The 13758-nt window shown below is 46.9% G+C and overlaps 1 protein-coding gene across 6 annotated transcripts in view; it reads right to left on the reverse strand.

The window, feature by feature from the left end:
- The window catches only part of LOC119176508 (ubiquitin specific protease 10), a 160734-nt gene that overhangs the window by 40675 nt on the left and 106301 nt on the right, over nt 1-13758 (reverse strand). The window lies entirely within an intron of this gene.

A 13758-nucleotide genomic window follows, 5' to 3' on the forward strand; every position in this document is an offset into this window, starting at 1 on the left:
CTTTTTACGACGAGCACATGCATGTTTGTATTTTGTGTCTCCGGGCTCTGACACTGGAATTGCAACGGAAGTCATCGGACGACTGCAATGGAAGCTGGGAACACCGTTTGAAGTGCCGAAGTTTAATATGTGGTGGCAAGAAGGAATCTATGTGCAACAGCTTCCTTGATTCCACAGATGAATCATGAATGTCAACACATCTTGATTTACATACTCTTCTGTGGTTATGACGTCACGCTAAAAAATAATTGCCGATTTATTTACACAATTTTGCCAAACTGAAATTAGAAATTCAGCCAAAGTTACACAAGTGCTACCTTTCAAACACGAGCCACCAGCAATAGGTGTGTAGCTGGAGATGATGCTGTTTCATCCCCACTAATAATAATAATGATAATAATAATAATAATAATAATAATAATAATAATAATAATAATAATAATAAAAAAGCATGAGTAGCCCTGCAAGCTTCTGGTGATGGCAGTTCTATCCTAGACGATCCGGTCTGCCTTCAAGCCGAGCCGAAATCGTTGCCTAGACAAACATGCATAAATTTACAGATGTGAGTAATGTTTGTGTTCGAAAGTCAGATAAGCCGTGTGATATGTAGAAGCAACACATATCAAAATAATGCACGCACCAACATGGTAGCTAAGAAATGCTTTAGCCAACGTGAAAGACAAGTTGCCGAGCAGAGATTTCCTAGCTCTTGTTTATGCCAGAGGCCACCATAATTGTGACAACCAGTAAGTCAGTGAAACTGGCGATTTCAAGAAAAGAGTTAAACACAAATATGGTGAAACGAAACATTGCGTGGCCTCAACTGCCCTCGTTAACTGGCGATTTCAAGGAACGAGTTAAACACAAATACGGTGAAACGAAACATTGCGTGGTCTCAACTGCCCTCGTTGAACACGTGGAATCTACAAACCACCAAATAGACTGGTCAAACATGTGTGTTCTGGACAAAGAAAAAACACGCATCTTCCCAAAGAGCGGGGGACTTAAGTAAATGCGTCACAAAGTGGTGGGGGTATAGCATGAATGTTGCGCAATTGGGTATAACTTGGGAATGCTTAATTGATATTTCATTTTTTATATTTGTATTTATTGAATGAAGGAGAAGCGTTGCTTTCAACGAGTGGTGGAACACTGATGTTGGGTTGTGCCCCACTATTGGTTGAAGATACCGTATTGGTCACTGGATAAAAAAAACCTTGTTTTTTATCCAGCGCTGTGGTACTGTTGCTTCCATCGCATCTACTTGAGTTAAGAAAAGCAACAAGCTAAGCGAAAGCTAAGTAAAGACGCCCTTGACTGAATTACGAACGCTCAATCCAGTGCCGACATATATAGAGGGGCCAGTGAACAATTGTGCAGCGCGAGCAACCGGTTTCTACTAGCAGATGCTGCCAGCGTCGGTCTTGCGAGGCAAGGAAGAGGGTGGAGAGGGAGTGACAGTTGGCACGAGCATGCGGCATGAGACGCGAGAGCTAGCATGCGCAGCATGGGTGTAGACACTACCAATGCTGGATTTGCGAGTAGGTGTGAATATGAAGTGCTCCGCATTTAAAAGAATGCTTGCATCATACCTGCACTTGGAATCCAGATACAGAAGACTGTACATACACTGAACAGGAGTGATGGGATGCTTCTGACAATGTACTCTCGCTGCTTACGTCACGTATTTAGGCATACTTAAAGAGGCCCTGAACCACTTTTTCAAGTAACCATGTGATGAATTCTCTGGAAGAACTTATTGCCTCACAAATTCAAAGCCGCAAAAATTTTAAGAGTCCGTCCAGTGCGAGTGGAGTTACAAAGGTTTGTCGCATGCTGCAATTGCATTTTCTCTTCTCTCGTCCCGACGAAAATGCTGGAAGCTAAGCAGGGATGTCAGGGCCACAGAAAAACATCGGGAGTGCCTCGTGACCTTGAGCACTTGTTTTCTTTTTTCCCCTTTGGAATGCGGAGCCTTTTCAGTGTGATCACCCGTGCACGCGTGGACACGTAACGCAGTGAAGGGAGCGACATTTTGCTTTTCGGAGCAGATTCTAGAGCAGAAAAAATGGTGCTTTCGAGCAGACTCCAAGTGTATTCGGAGCAGAAAAAAATGCTATAGCTCAAAGTTGCTATTGGTGTTTTTGGAGCAGATGCATGTGTTTTAACGACTCCTGAAGTCTAGACCATCCCTTGAGCATCTAATAAATATTCATATTCATTAATAAACATGCTGTACACTAGTATACAAGCAGTATAGTTGGCGTAAATCATGGGTGAGGTAAGGGGGGGGGGTCAAGAGAGTGTACTTTTCTAGTGTTCATGCTAGGAAGGACACCTCATGCAGATGTTCCACTTGAGATTTAGCTTTAGCACGTGACATAATTGAGTTAACAGTTAAGTATAGCATAATCAACTGAAAAAAAAAAGGCTTTTTATTTTCATGCATACCTGTGTTAAATTCCCCTCACTGTGTGAACTATAGAAATCGATCGATTGATCGATTTCTATAGTTCACACAGTAATGGCGGCTATATAGTTCTATAGTTCACACAGTGATAGGCGGCTGCCACAACAGCTGCTCCTCGCCGCGACGCCGGTGCCACCCAACTCCATCTGGCTCGCCCACGTTGAGCCCTACCTTTAGAAATCGCAGCAGTGTCAACCATGGAAGTGGTCACAGTCGAAGGAACTGAGATCACCCCTGAAGACGCTACCCTCGAAGCCGGATGGATCTCTAGCCACCGAAACAAGCAACGCAAGCACGCATCGAATGCTCCAGCATCGCCAACTGGCCAGGGAAGCCTGTCCAATACCCCAATGCTGAATGGATCTGCCCAGCATCTCCCTCGCAAACCCAGGCAACCGCGTCTGCCAGATGATCACATCAAAGTTGTGATTTGCCTGAGGGACAACCTCAACTTCTCCAAAGTGGGAGAAGCACAACTGCGTGATTCTATTATGCGCGAAGTGGATCTGCATGCAACGCTACTCAAAGAGGACAATTACCGCACATGTGTTAAAGCTAATCTCATCGTAGTAAGCACACCTCATCTATCCAAAGCAGAAATCTACAGTCTGATCTCCAAATTACAGGTGGAAACTGAAACCTATGACGTTCCAGCCAACGTTACTTCCCCTGAGAGCACAGCAAAAGGAGTGATCCACAATATTCCCCCCTACGACGACTCTCCTGAAGACATCTCAGCAAGTCTTGTTATTGACCGCGACCCCACGATACTACAAGCTCGCCCAATGTGAAAGACAAACACGGTACTCATTGCATTTGATGGTGACCAAGTCCCTTTCCAGGTCTACTACCGAGGCGCCGAATACAAATGTTACCTACATAAGAAGCGCACTGAAGTCTGCGACAAATGCGGGGCAGTCGGCTACTGTTCGGATGTCTGCCCCAAACCAAATGCCATAATCTGTACGCTGTGTGGCACAGCCAACCCTACTACTGCTCATCCATGCACCCTTAAGTGTCTTCTGTGCGGCTAAGCCCACCAGACAGGTGACAAAACCTGTCAACGCTACCAGACAGCTCACCTTCTCATTTATTGTCGCCAAGAAAAAGCTAAGCTCTAGCAACAACAGGACCTCTCAACCACAATTTCCATGCAAGATCGTCATCGGGAACACCAGGAGGTGAAGCCTAGCGACACCCGCTGCCGCAGTCTCAGACCAACCTCGAAGCGTCGTGGCTGACGCAGCCGATCAAACCAGCGGCGCAAGAATCAGCCCCAGGAGCTCCTATTAGGATCTGCAACACCCGAGGCTTCGGATGGTCCCCCCTTCAGCAGCGGCAACCTGGTCTTACCCTCGCCACCTCTACGGTAAGCTGGGCTAGCATTGCCTCCCAACCTGCTCCTACACATAATACAGCGCTTACAACTACATGACCACACCTAATCAGAAAACCATGTTAAGTAATATCACACTGTAGCTGCCTTCACTCTGTATGTTAGTACAAGAACTTCGCATTGAAAACGCTGCTCTTCAGAAACAACTTGCCCAGCAACCCCTGTCCTTTACTCTGCTTCACTCTGCTAGTCTCCACGCCAATACACATCTTATCGCTCACATCTTATCTGCAAATGGTTTGGGAGTCGGGAGAAATACCAACAATATGGAAAACCTCCACAGTCATTCCGATACCTAAACAAGGAAAACCACTCACTACCGAGAACCTTCGGCCGATATCTCTCACATCTTGTGTCGGCAAGGTACTCGAGCACGTTATTCACACCCGACTACAAAGGTACTATCGGCATCAAATGACACCCGAACAGCGGAGCATGTGTTTCAAGCATTACAATAGTATAACGCTGGCCGTCCAGTCATCACCATTGACAGGCATGCACTCGGTTTGGCAGCACTGCGCGATCCCCCTACAGTGCGTCATCTCCGTTTTTGCTTTAGTTTTCGTATGGTGGTAATGATGGCCATCGTGGGCTACCATTACCACTCTTTTCAACCTGGCCATGCTTCACCTTCCGCCACTTCTAGAAGATATCCCCGACCTCCACCATAGCAATACACGGACATCAGCTTGTGGATTGCCAGAGGTAGCGACGGAGAGATACAGGATGAGCTTCAATTGGCTATTGATAGATTCACAACTTACGCTGAACAACGAGGATTGTCCTGCTCGCCCCAAAAGTCAGAGTTATTCGTCTATCGACCTTGATCTCCCTACAACAGAGACCTTCCCATGATAAATCTGCATGTGCAACATCACCCTAAATGAACAGTCCCTACCAATTGCGTATTGGGCTTCTGCATTCAGCAGAATGGCGGCAATTCCGAAACAATCCAACTACTACATCATCATGTCTATCAGACTACTAGGCTAATTTCCCGCGTCGCCAATAAACAGCACGGCATGATAGAGGCCAATTTCATACGACCAGTGACCACCTTCTTCATAAGCAGAACCCTTCACGTTGCTCCATTTATGAAACTTAAGCTCAACGACAAGAAAAAAACTAAACGTAATGATCAGGCGCCGCTACAAGTGCGCGCTGCACCTCCCCATGTCTACGCCCAATACGAAACACAATGACCTAGGACTTCACAATACTATAGACGAATTCATTAAAGCCCAACGTATATCGCACTATGAACGATTAGGCCAAACTCCTACAGGACGTCACCTCATGTGCGCACTTCCCATACCTTACGTCTCCCAGTTTGGCCAGAAACTCCCAATTGCTTCGGACATTCGCGACACCTTCCCGATTCCCCCTTGCCACGCAATATGCACCCTGAATATAACCCGGAAAGACGAGTAGACTGCGCCAAGCAACTAAGTAAGCGGCACGCGAAAGCCACGCGCGTGGCGTATGTAGACGCAGCGGAATATCCGACGCATCAGATCGTGGTCCTCGCTGACGCCACCGGGCCGCAGTATATAATTACCGCAACTAGCACCATTCTCGCAAACAAACCCAAAGAAGGCGAAGAAGCAGCCATCGCTCTCGCCTACGCTTCAACCCAAGCATCCTGCATCATCAGCGACTCCAAGACTGCCATCCACAACTTTACCAAAGGTTTGATCTCTCAAACGGCACTCCGAATTCTCACAAGTACACCTCTGTTACGTCGTCGCCGCGTTGAGATCATCTGGACTCCGGGCCACTCGGGGCTCGCGGGGAACGAACACGTTCATGACGCTGCCCGAGCTCTCGTCCATTGGGTGCGTCATCCAACAGAGCACCACCCCTCGAGACCTGACGCTGCTGAGCGAGAAATTATGGTCTCCTCGTTTCGCAACAATGCGAGGGACCGAATGGCTACCTTCGGAGAAATCCTAATGTATTACCACAAGGCTAGACTTAAATACCCACCACCAAACAAGTGCCTTAGTAAGCAGCAGTCCACTACCTGGCATCTATCACAGACACGCCCTTTCTCCTGTCAATCACTACACAGCCGTATTTACCCCGCTATTCGCACGCCACAATGCAAAGCGTGTGTTGCACCTAACGCCGAGCTCGACCATATTATATGGGCCTGCCCCGTAGCTACTCACTCAGTTAAACACAGCGCAAACCCTACATTCACAATCACCACGGTCGAGCAGTGGGAGGCTTTGCTGCTTAGCACATGCCCGGAGAACAAGCTCTGGGCGATGTCCGGCTGGCCGAAGACGCCGCCAGGATTCAAGGCCTTACCACCGCCTGAGGAAGGGGGTTACATAGGGGCCCGCCTCCCGGCCCCCTGCCACCTTTGACCCGAGCAGGGACACTTCAATAAAGTTTCTTCTCTCTCTCTATATATATATATATAAATAAAAATACAACCCACATTAAAATTATGAATTGGACACCATGGCCTAATATGTGTCACCCCTTGTGATTTCTCTGAATTTACTCCACTGAGTAGCATACTAGGATGATAGTGTATACAGCTTGCTTTTGGTTTCACTTATGCTCACGGAATGGTCCCACGGTTCAGCTTCATTCTTTTTAGTTTGCCAAAATCCTTTCGGAGCAGGTTTGGAGCAGTTACTAGCAAATATTGCACTTTGGAGCAGCATTTCTTTTTTGGAGCAGTTTGGAGTAAAGGCCCTGTACCTTCGGAAAAGTACAGCATTCTTTTGATCTGCGCCACTTCCACCTCTCACTGGCTCGAAAGCAGACTGCAAGCGCACCACTGTTGCAAAGAAAAGAAAAAAAGCAATGCGCCGGAGAGGAGGCGTCGAGGGGGGAGCAGATGGCAGTACTTGAAAAGTACAGCATTATTTTCAAAGGCGCCGCTTCCTCCTCTCACCGTCTCGAAAGCAAACTGCAAGCTCGTGGCGCGTTACAGGCGGTGCTGCTGTTGCAAGGGAAAAAAAGCAAAATGCCAGAGAGGAGGCGGCGAGGGGGGAGCAGATGGGGGTACTTGAAAAGTAGACCGTTCTTTTCATAGGTGCCGCTCTCTCCTCCCATTGGCTTGAAAGCAAACTGCAAGCTTGTGGTGCGTTACAGGGAGCGCCATTGTTGTAAGGATAGACAAAAAAAGCATTACAGGGGGTGCCACTGTTACAAGGGAAAGAAAAAAGCAAAGCACCAGAGAGGAAGCTGCGAGGGGGAACAGACGGCGGTACTTGAAAAGTACAGTGTTCTTTTTATTAGCGCCGCTTCCTCCTCTCACCGGCTCGAAAGCAAACTGCAAGCTCGTGGTGTGTTACAGGGAGTGCCACTGTCGCAAGCAAAAGAAGAAAAAAAGTGACATGCCGGAGAGGAGGCGGCGAGGGGGAGAGCAGATGGCAGTACTTTTACAAAGTATAGGGGCTTTAGTTTGGAGCAATTGGAGCAGCACTTCCATCATTCCCACGGCGATCTCTATAACGAGCGAGCGCGCCAGGTTCAGATCAACCAATAGCTGATGGGCGGGTTTGCTATGTGCGATTTTTTAGGCATATTCCGTGATTTGTTGAGAGAGGAGAAAGCAATTTTTAGCTGACTAACAATTTATTGCGAATTCCAGGCCGCTTGCTGCGCTATAATTTTAGGCTCACGTGTTACCGGGAGCCTCTACTAACGATCGGCAGCGTTTTCTGAACATGCTCAAAAAGTGTTGCAGGGCCCCTTCAAGTATGCTGTGCCTTTCTTATGGCTTTTATTGTGAACAATGATCTCTCCCATATCAGGTGCCGAAACGTCAGCAAACTTTGTGTTCCATGGGTCAGAGTATCCTTACGCATTTGCACTAAGAAGCAACAGTTATGCAGTCTTTTTTTTTTTTCATACCCTTTTTAGCAGCTCACTATAGTTACAGTTGGAATATGGCTTTTATTGTGAACAAGGATCCCTCCCATATCAGGTGCCGAAACGTCAGCAAACTTTGTGTTCCACAGGTCGGAGTATTCTTACGCGTTTACACTAAGTAACGCGTAAGAATACTCCGACCTGTGGAACACAGGTCGGAGTATTCCCTGCCGGAGTATGCCCTGTTTTTTTTTTTTGTTTTTTTTCACCTCTTCTAGCAGCTTCCTGAAGTTACAGTTGGAAGATAAGACTTTTTAAGCTTTGATTAATGGTAATGCTAATTTTTGTGATGGCCGCACAGAAACGCTGTTAGTTTCCATGAACTGACCAGGTTTTTCAGAAATTCCCCGACTTTTCCAGAAGGGTCCAAATTCCACGACTTTTCCAGGTTTTCCAGGTTGGTAGACACCTTGCATAGATGCCTATTTTTGGCGTTCAAGCCTGAATGCCTATAGCCTATTGTCAAAATTTATGCCTACATGAACATTAAGCTCGAAATTCGAGATCATTATTCACGTCACGGGGCAACATTGACTTTTCTAAACTCTACTAGGTTGACCAACTTCCAAAAAACAACCACTAGCAGCAGTGGCATACGTACAACCCTGTGGCCACCATACGCCACAGCGCTGACATGGCAAGAACAGTTGGAGGGAAAGGAGGAGAAGAGGTTGAGGACAGGAAAAGGCATTATTTCTGCAGCCCTAAATGGGAGCACATTTCAGTGTCTGGATGGGGAATGGGGAGAGAAGTGAAGATGGAAGAAGGAAAGGAGTGAAGCGTCCACGACAAAGAATGCGGCGAGCGGCTTTCACAGACTGTTGCCCGGTGTCCCAAAGGAAATGAACAGCCCAGAAGACCCGGGTGCGGCAGCGCAAAGGGGACAGTAGATCCCTCTGAGTAGCTGTGGAAGGATGGAAAACGAATGCAAACCGTGGAGAGCCGTCAGCGGAAAGGAGTTTGGTTCAAAAGAAAGAAAAATATGATGTGTACAGTCTTTTCATGTCATTTGTAATTTAGTTCTTGAAAGACACTCCACCAGGTCACATAAAAAATTGTAGACAATGTCAAGTTGTTGCATGCTCAATGAAAACCATTGTGCCACAAAAATTTCTTTGAATGGTTCTTCCAAGCCACGAAGTGATGATGCAAGGGTGCAAGCTTGATGTCCTTGCCACTCACTCCGTGGAGCCCAATTCCTTCGCTGCCCTCTTCGGTATCGGTGTCAGAAGATCACATGACGCATACACATCAACATGTCATGGGCACACGTCACGTGCGCATGATGTGCCAGAGTTTGCTCGAGCGAGTAAGCCACCACGGTTGTATTATTTGAGTGTTTTCGATAGTGTACTGTGTTGTGACTTTCGTTCGTCGCCGATATGCTGTCCCCGAGAAAGAAGCATAATCGGGGCACGTTCTCACGACGAGAAACCCCAGTGCTTTTTTCTCATTCATGTCTCAACCAGCCGGAAGCAACAAAAAGATAAGAATGTGGCAATTCAATGGTCTGCGACTGAACGTTCCTACAGGCATTTCCACCATGATGGCTGTTTGTAAAGGTGGCGCAGCCGACCGACCTCGCAAGTTGTGACCAAGCGATCAAGTCGCTAATTCTTTGCTGCCTTTCCAAGGAAAGACAGCAGGAAGCACTCATCCGCCAACTTGCTCCATGAAAAACTCCACAACCCCTCTCTTCAGTGAAAGTGATCGGTAGAACATTGCTTCAGCTAGTGCAATGACTATTAGGCGACCGTGTGTTATTGGTTGATGCCACGATGGGTGGTATAATGCACGTGATTGGTGTTTCAATCAAAAAGTAGCTCTACAGGGCTTAAAACGACACTGCGAAGTGCAGGACGTCGCTCTGAACCTTACTCAGTTCATCCACCACACTTGTGGTTTGCGGAACCCTAAACTATTACGCTGTAAATAGCACTAAATAGTGCCAGTAAACCTGTTTGTTTTTCGTTTCCCCAACTTCTCAGCATTGTTGCCCGCACCCGCAGTTGCTCCACGCTAATACAGGAGTCCGGGTCCGAGGATTCTGCATCCGGAAGATTTCCGCATGGGGGGGGGGGTCTCAATCGCAAGCATCGGCGTTGCGGTCTTATAATGGCTTGGAGTGGCCGAACACACGAAGTAGGGGTTTCCCACGAAGGTGAGTCTCAAAGGGGAAGCGCAAATACTCTCGAAATTTCGCGTCATCAAAAGAACTAGCAAAATATATTACGGCCAAAACAACTCAAGTATGTCTTCGTAGGACACACGTGAATGGATGGGACGATGCAGCAGGCTGCGGCGAAAGCGCGGGTCAAAGTTTGCTCGCTGCTAGATTCTTTCGACCGGAACGCCAAATTGCTTCTAGCCTTTTTAAGTCTTTACTGTCTCTAATCTACCCCTGCGTTACCCGCGTGCCCTCAGAGCTCGTAGAGCGCTATCGCGTCGCCACAACAACGGTTTTGTGCACAGCGGTTGCGGCGAATGGTAGTTCTGTTTTCAATCCGCGTGCACTGGCTACACTTTCAAAACTAAGTTGTTTTATGCTATATATGATCTCATCTGCCGCGATTTTGTCCAGAGTTTGCAAAAAGCAGCATTGCTTTCAGAATTCTGTCAGTAACGTCGCCGCCATGCATGATCGTATGAAGAACGACCGCGGGTTCGTGCACAGCGGCTGTGGCAACGACAGACGCACTGTAGCAGACAGCCCATGCACGCTGCTTGCACGCGTACTTCTGAAGCTTCGAGCACGCCATTCTCTGCTTTCGTTTGACGGTTTTAGTATACTAATGTTCAATATACTAATCGCGGCGTGTATACACGCCGCGATTGGGAAAAGTGTTCTGGGCATTCGAATTTCGAGCTAATGAACACAGTGGGATTTGGCTGGGGAATTTCAAGAATTCGTATCTGCCATAGTTTCACATCACTGAGATGCTACTGTACATTTAGATAACGCCTCCTAAATTTGTGTTCGTGTTCTGAACATTCGAATTTTGCCCCAATGGACACAGTGAGATTTCGCTGGGAAATTTCAAGAATTCGTATCTGCTGCGATTTCACATCACTGAGATGCTACTGTACGTTTAGATAACACTTCCTAAATTTGTGTTCGTGTGCTGAACATTCGAAATTCGCCTCAATGGACACAGTGAGACTTTCAATTCAATTTTTATTTACCAGAAAACAATCTGAAGGAACACCTAGGCAAAAAGCTGTCACAGCAGCTTGATGAAGGCCCAGGGTCCCTTACATGGCAATTCGTAAGTTCCGTAGACTGTCCCGCTGCCCCACAACCACCAGCATAATTTGTTCAAAGAGTACCGGAGTAGCGGAAGGACAGCGGCGCTCCAAGGTGCTTTTTTTTTTCTTCTTCGAGTCATTATCGCCCCCCTCCTTCTCCAAATTGTGGCAGCTGCCATAAAACGACCAAATTTAAAGGCTTCAAAAGCAATCGTACATGCTGCGTACCGCATTGTACAAAGCGTCAACAAGAGTCAGCCTCCACACCTCGCCAAGAGACGTGGTGAGGGAAAAAAAGCAGTGGATCCTGAAGTCGAGATTTAGCAAGACACTCGCGTCGCCGATGAAAGAGTGCAGCGTGCACTTTGTGAACACTGACTATTTGTGGAGCAATAGGTAAGAAAATGAGAATATCTGATTTGTATCCATGCTTTCATTGTTTTTATGAGGACAATTGAGGCTTTCATTGAAAAAGTGAAGTAGAGCTTGCGACAGGGTGTTGCAGTAGCACTGGTAATAGTACAACATTTATTATGGTTTTGCTTGTGCCAAGCCCCAGTTTATGGTCGCCGTTACATCTCACCTCGTCAAATCCCTGCAACCGCATGCCATCATTTGAACGAGCTGCACAGTTTTGTCAGCGTAGCGGGAACGAGCAACTCAGGTTATGCTTTAGAAATACGTAACAGTTTGTGAATGACGAACTTGGCATCTTGTGTTGTGAAAAATAATTTAAAGCTATTCCTGGAAGGAGTATTCGATAAAGAAGTTACAATTAGTTTTTTTTTTTTTTATGCAGACCCGCAGATATGGAAGCCTGCTAGAAGGAGACAGAAATTGTCAGCTGTACCTTCTCAATGCTTGCCTCTGCGGCCTCACGAGAAGGAGCACCTGTCACTAACGCAAACCGTAGGGGAACGTAGTGCTCGTGCATCTGTTGCTCTCTGAAGGTTTGTATCATTTGAAAATGTGTGCATATGATAGAGGCATTACTGTGTAATATTAAGTTCATCTGGTGGCACATGCTCAATAAAGATTTTTGGGCGGGGGGGGGGGGGGGGGGGACATTTGTGCTGTGATTATTACATGAAACTTATGAAACAGCTAAGAGCTTCAAATGCAAAACCACCATACATTCATGATGCGTGGTGTAGGAGAAACTACATGTTCAGTGTGCAAAAAAAAAAAATGCCGCACATTTGGCTTGGGTCTAAACGAAGGGATTTAGATTTTGCCTGGGCATGCATATAGACAGTTTTACTGAATGCTGCAATCAATAAATATTATTTTAACAAAATAGTATTATCTTTATTAATGCGAAAGCCTTTAAGCTTGCCTGTTTAAGAATATAGTCACTGCATGCACATCACAAAGATGTGCTTGCAGAGTCATGAATTGCCTGCTCTGCGCTACAATGGCCCTGAAAACTAAAGTGCCACCACATAAAGCACTAGCACTGAATTCATTTCTGAACCCTTCCCATCCAACGACAAGCAGCTCACTAGTGAATACAAATAAGTGCTATAATATAAGGGATATATTTTTATAGCGTCCAAAATATCGGCATTGTGATAACTTATCGATATCTTACATCGGTAAGTATCCGCTCAAAACTGAGGACGTGAAAGAAAGTACAGAATGTTATGATACTATTTGGGGTTTTGCGTGACAAGCTACGTAATGATAGTGAGGCACGCTTTTAGTGGAGAGAAACGTGCATGGACATAGCGCGGTACTCGGCCTCTAGCATTCCACCTACATCGCAAGGCAACCGCCGCAGCCGGGATCGAACACGCGACGCTCGGGTGAAAACAGAACATCGTAACCATCACTTTACCGTGGAACACACATATGGAGCATTGAAGAACATTAAGATTACTTGTGTCGCCGAAGGTCAGTGCACGAAAGACACGTCTTGCGGACCGCACGATTAGCGTGAAGACGAAAAGCAAGCTAACATTGCTATGCACAACCTTCCCAGTCGAATGTGAATTCCACTTCGTGTGGCTTCTGGTGGACATGAGACTTGGAAGTGTGGCAGTTTGAGCTAGTTGGTATGTCGACATGACGATAGTTACAGCGCGAGAACAAAACGACGACAAAAGGACAAGAAGGAGATGAGCACTCGAGCACGAACATTTTTTTTTTTTGCACCGAAAAACCCAAGGTCAAACAAACAAACAAAAACAACATCGCAATAAACAAAAGGAGTGGGGGCCTCAATCGCAAGTGCCAACATCAGCATTGCGGTCTCGGAGTGGCCGAACACACGAGGGTAGGGTTTCCCACTAATATGAGTCTCAAAGCATCGGCTTCAACGTCCCAAAACCACCATGAGATTATGAAAGACGCTGATTGAGACGCTGGATAAGCTTCAGCGGCAGCTTGCATCGGCGGATGCAAAGTGCAGCGAAGACCACCTTGTGTCGTGCGTGTCTGACATCAACAACGACATCGATGAGAAGTTCCGCTCTACCGGTGCCGATGCACTTTTCGCCAAGTGCGTCTCGATAGTGATAGAGAAGAACGTTCCGGCTTGCGAGCCACAAAGTGCTGCGAAGATTGTCGCGAAGGTGGTGGGGGCAACACAGCGGAGGTGGGGGACGAGGCACAGGAAGACAGCAGTGAGAACGAAAGCATGCGCCGAGTTGATAACCTCGCTGAAGCCCTTGCTGGACTGGAAGCTTTACAAACCTTTTTTGAACGACAAACAATGACAATGCTGACAAGGGTCTACAATGTGTGCACGAGC

This window comes from Rhipicephalus microplus, chromosome X, assembly GCF_043290135.1.
Source record: "Rhipicephalus microplus isolate Deutch F79 chromosome X, USDA_Rmic, whole genome shotgun sequence".
In the NCBI taxonomy this organism is placed as follows: Eukaryota; Metazoa; Arthropoda; class Arachnida; order Ixodida; family Ixodidae; genus Rhipicephalus; species Rhipicephalus microplus.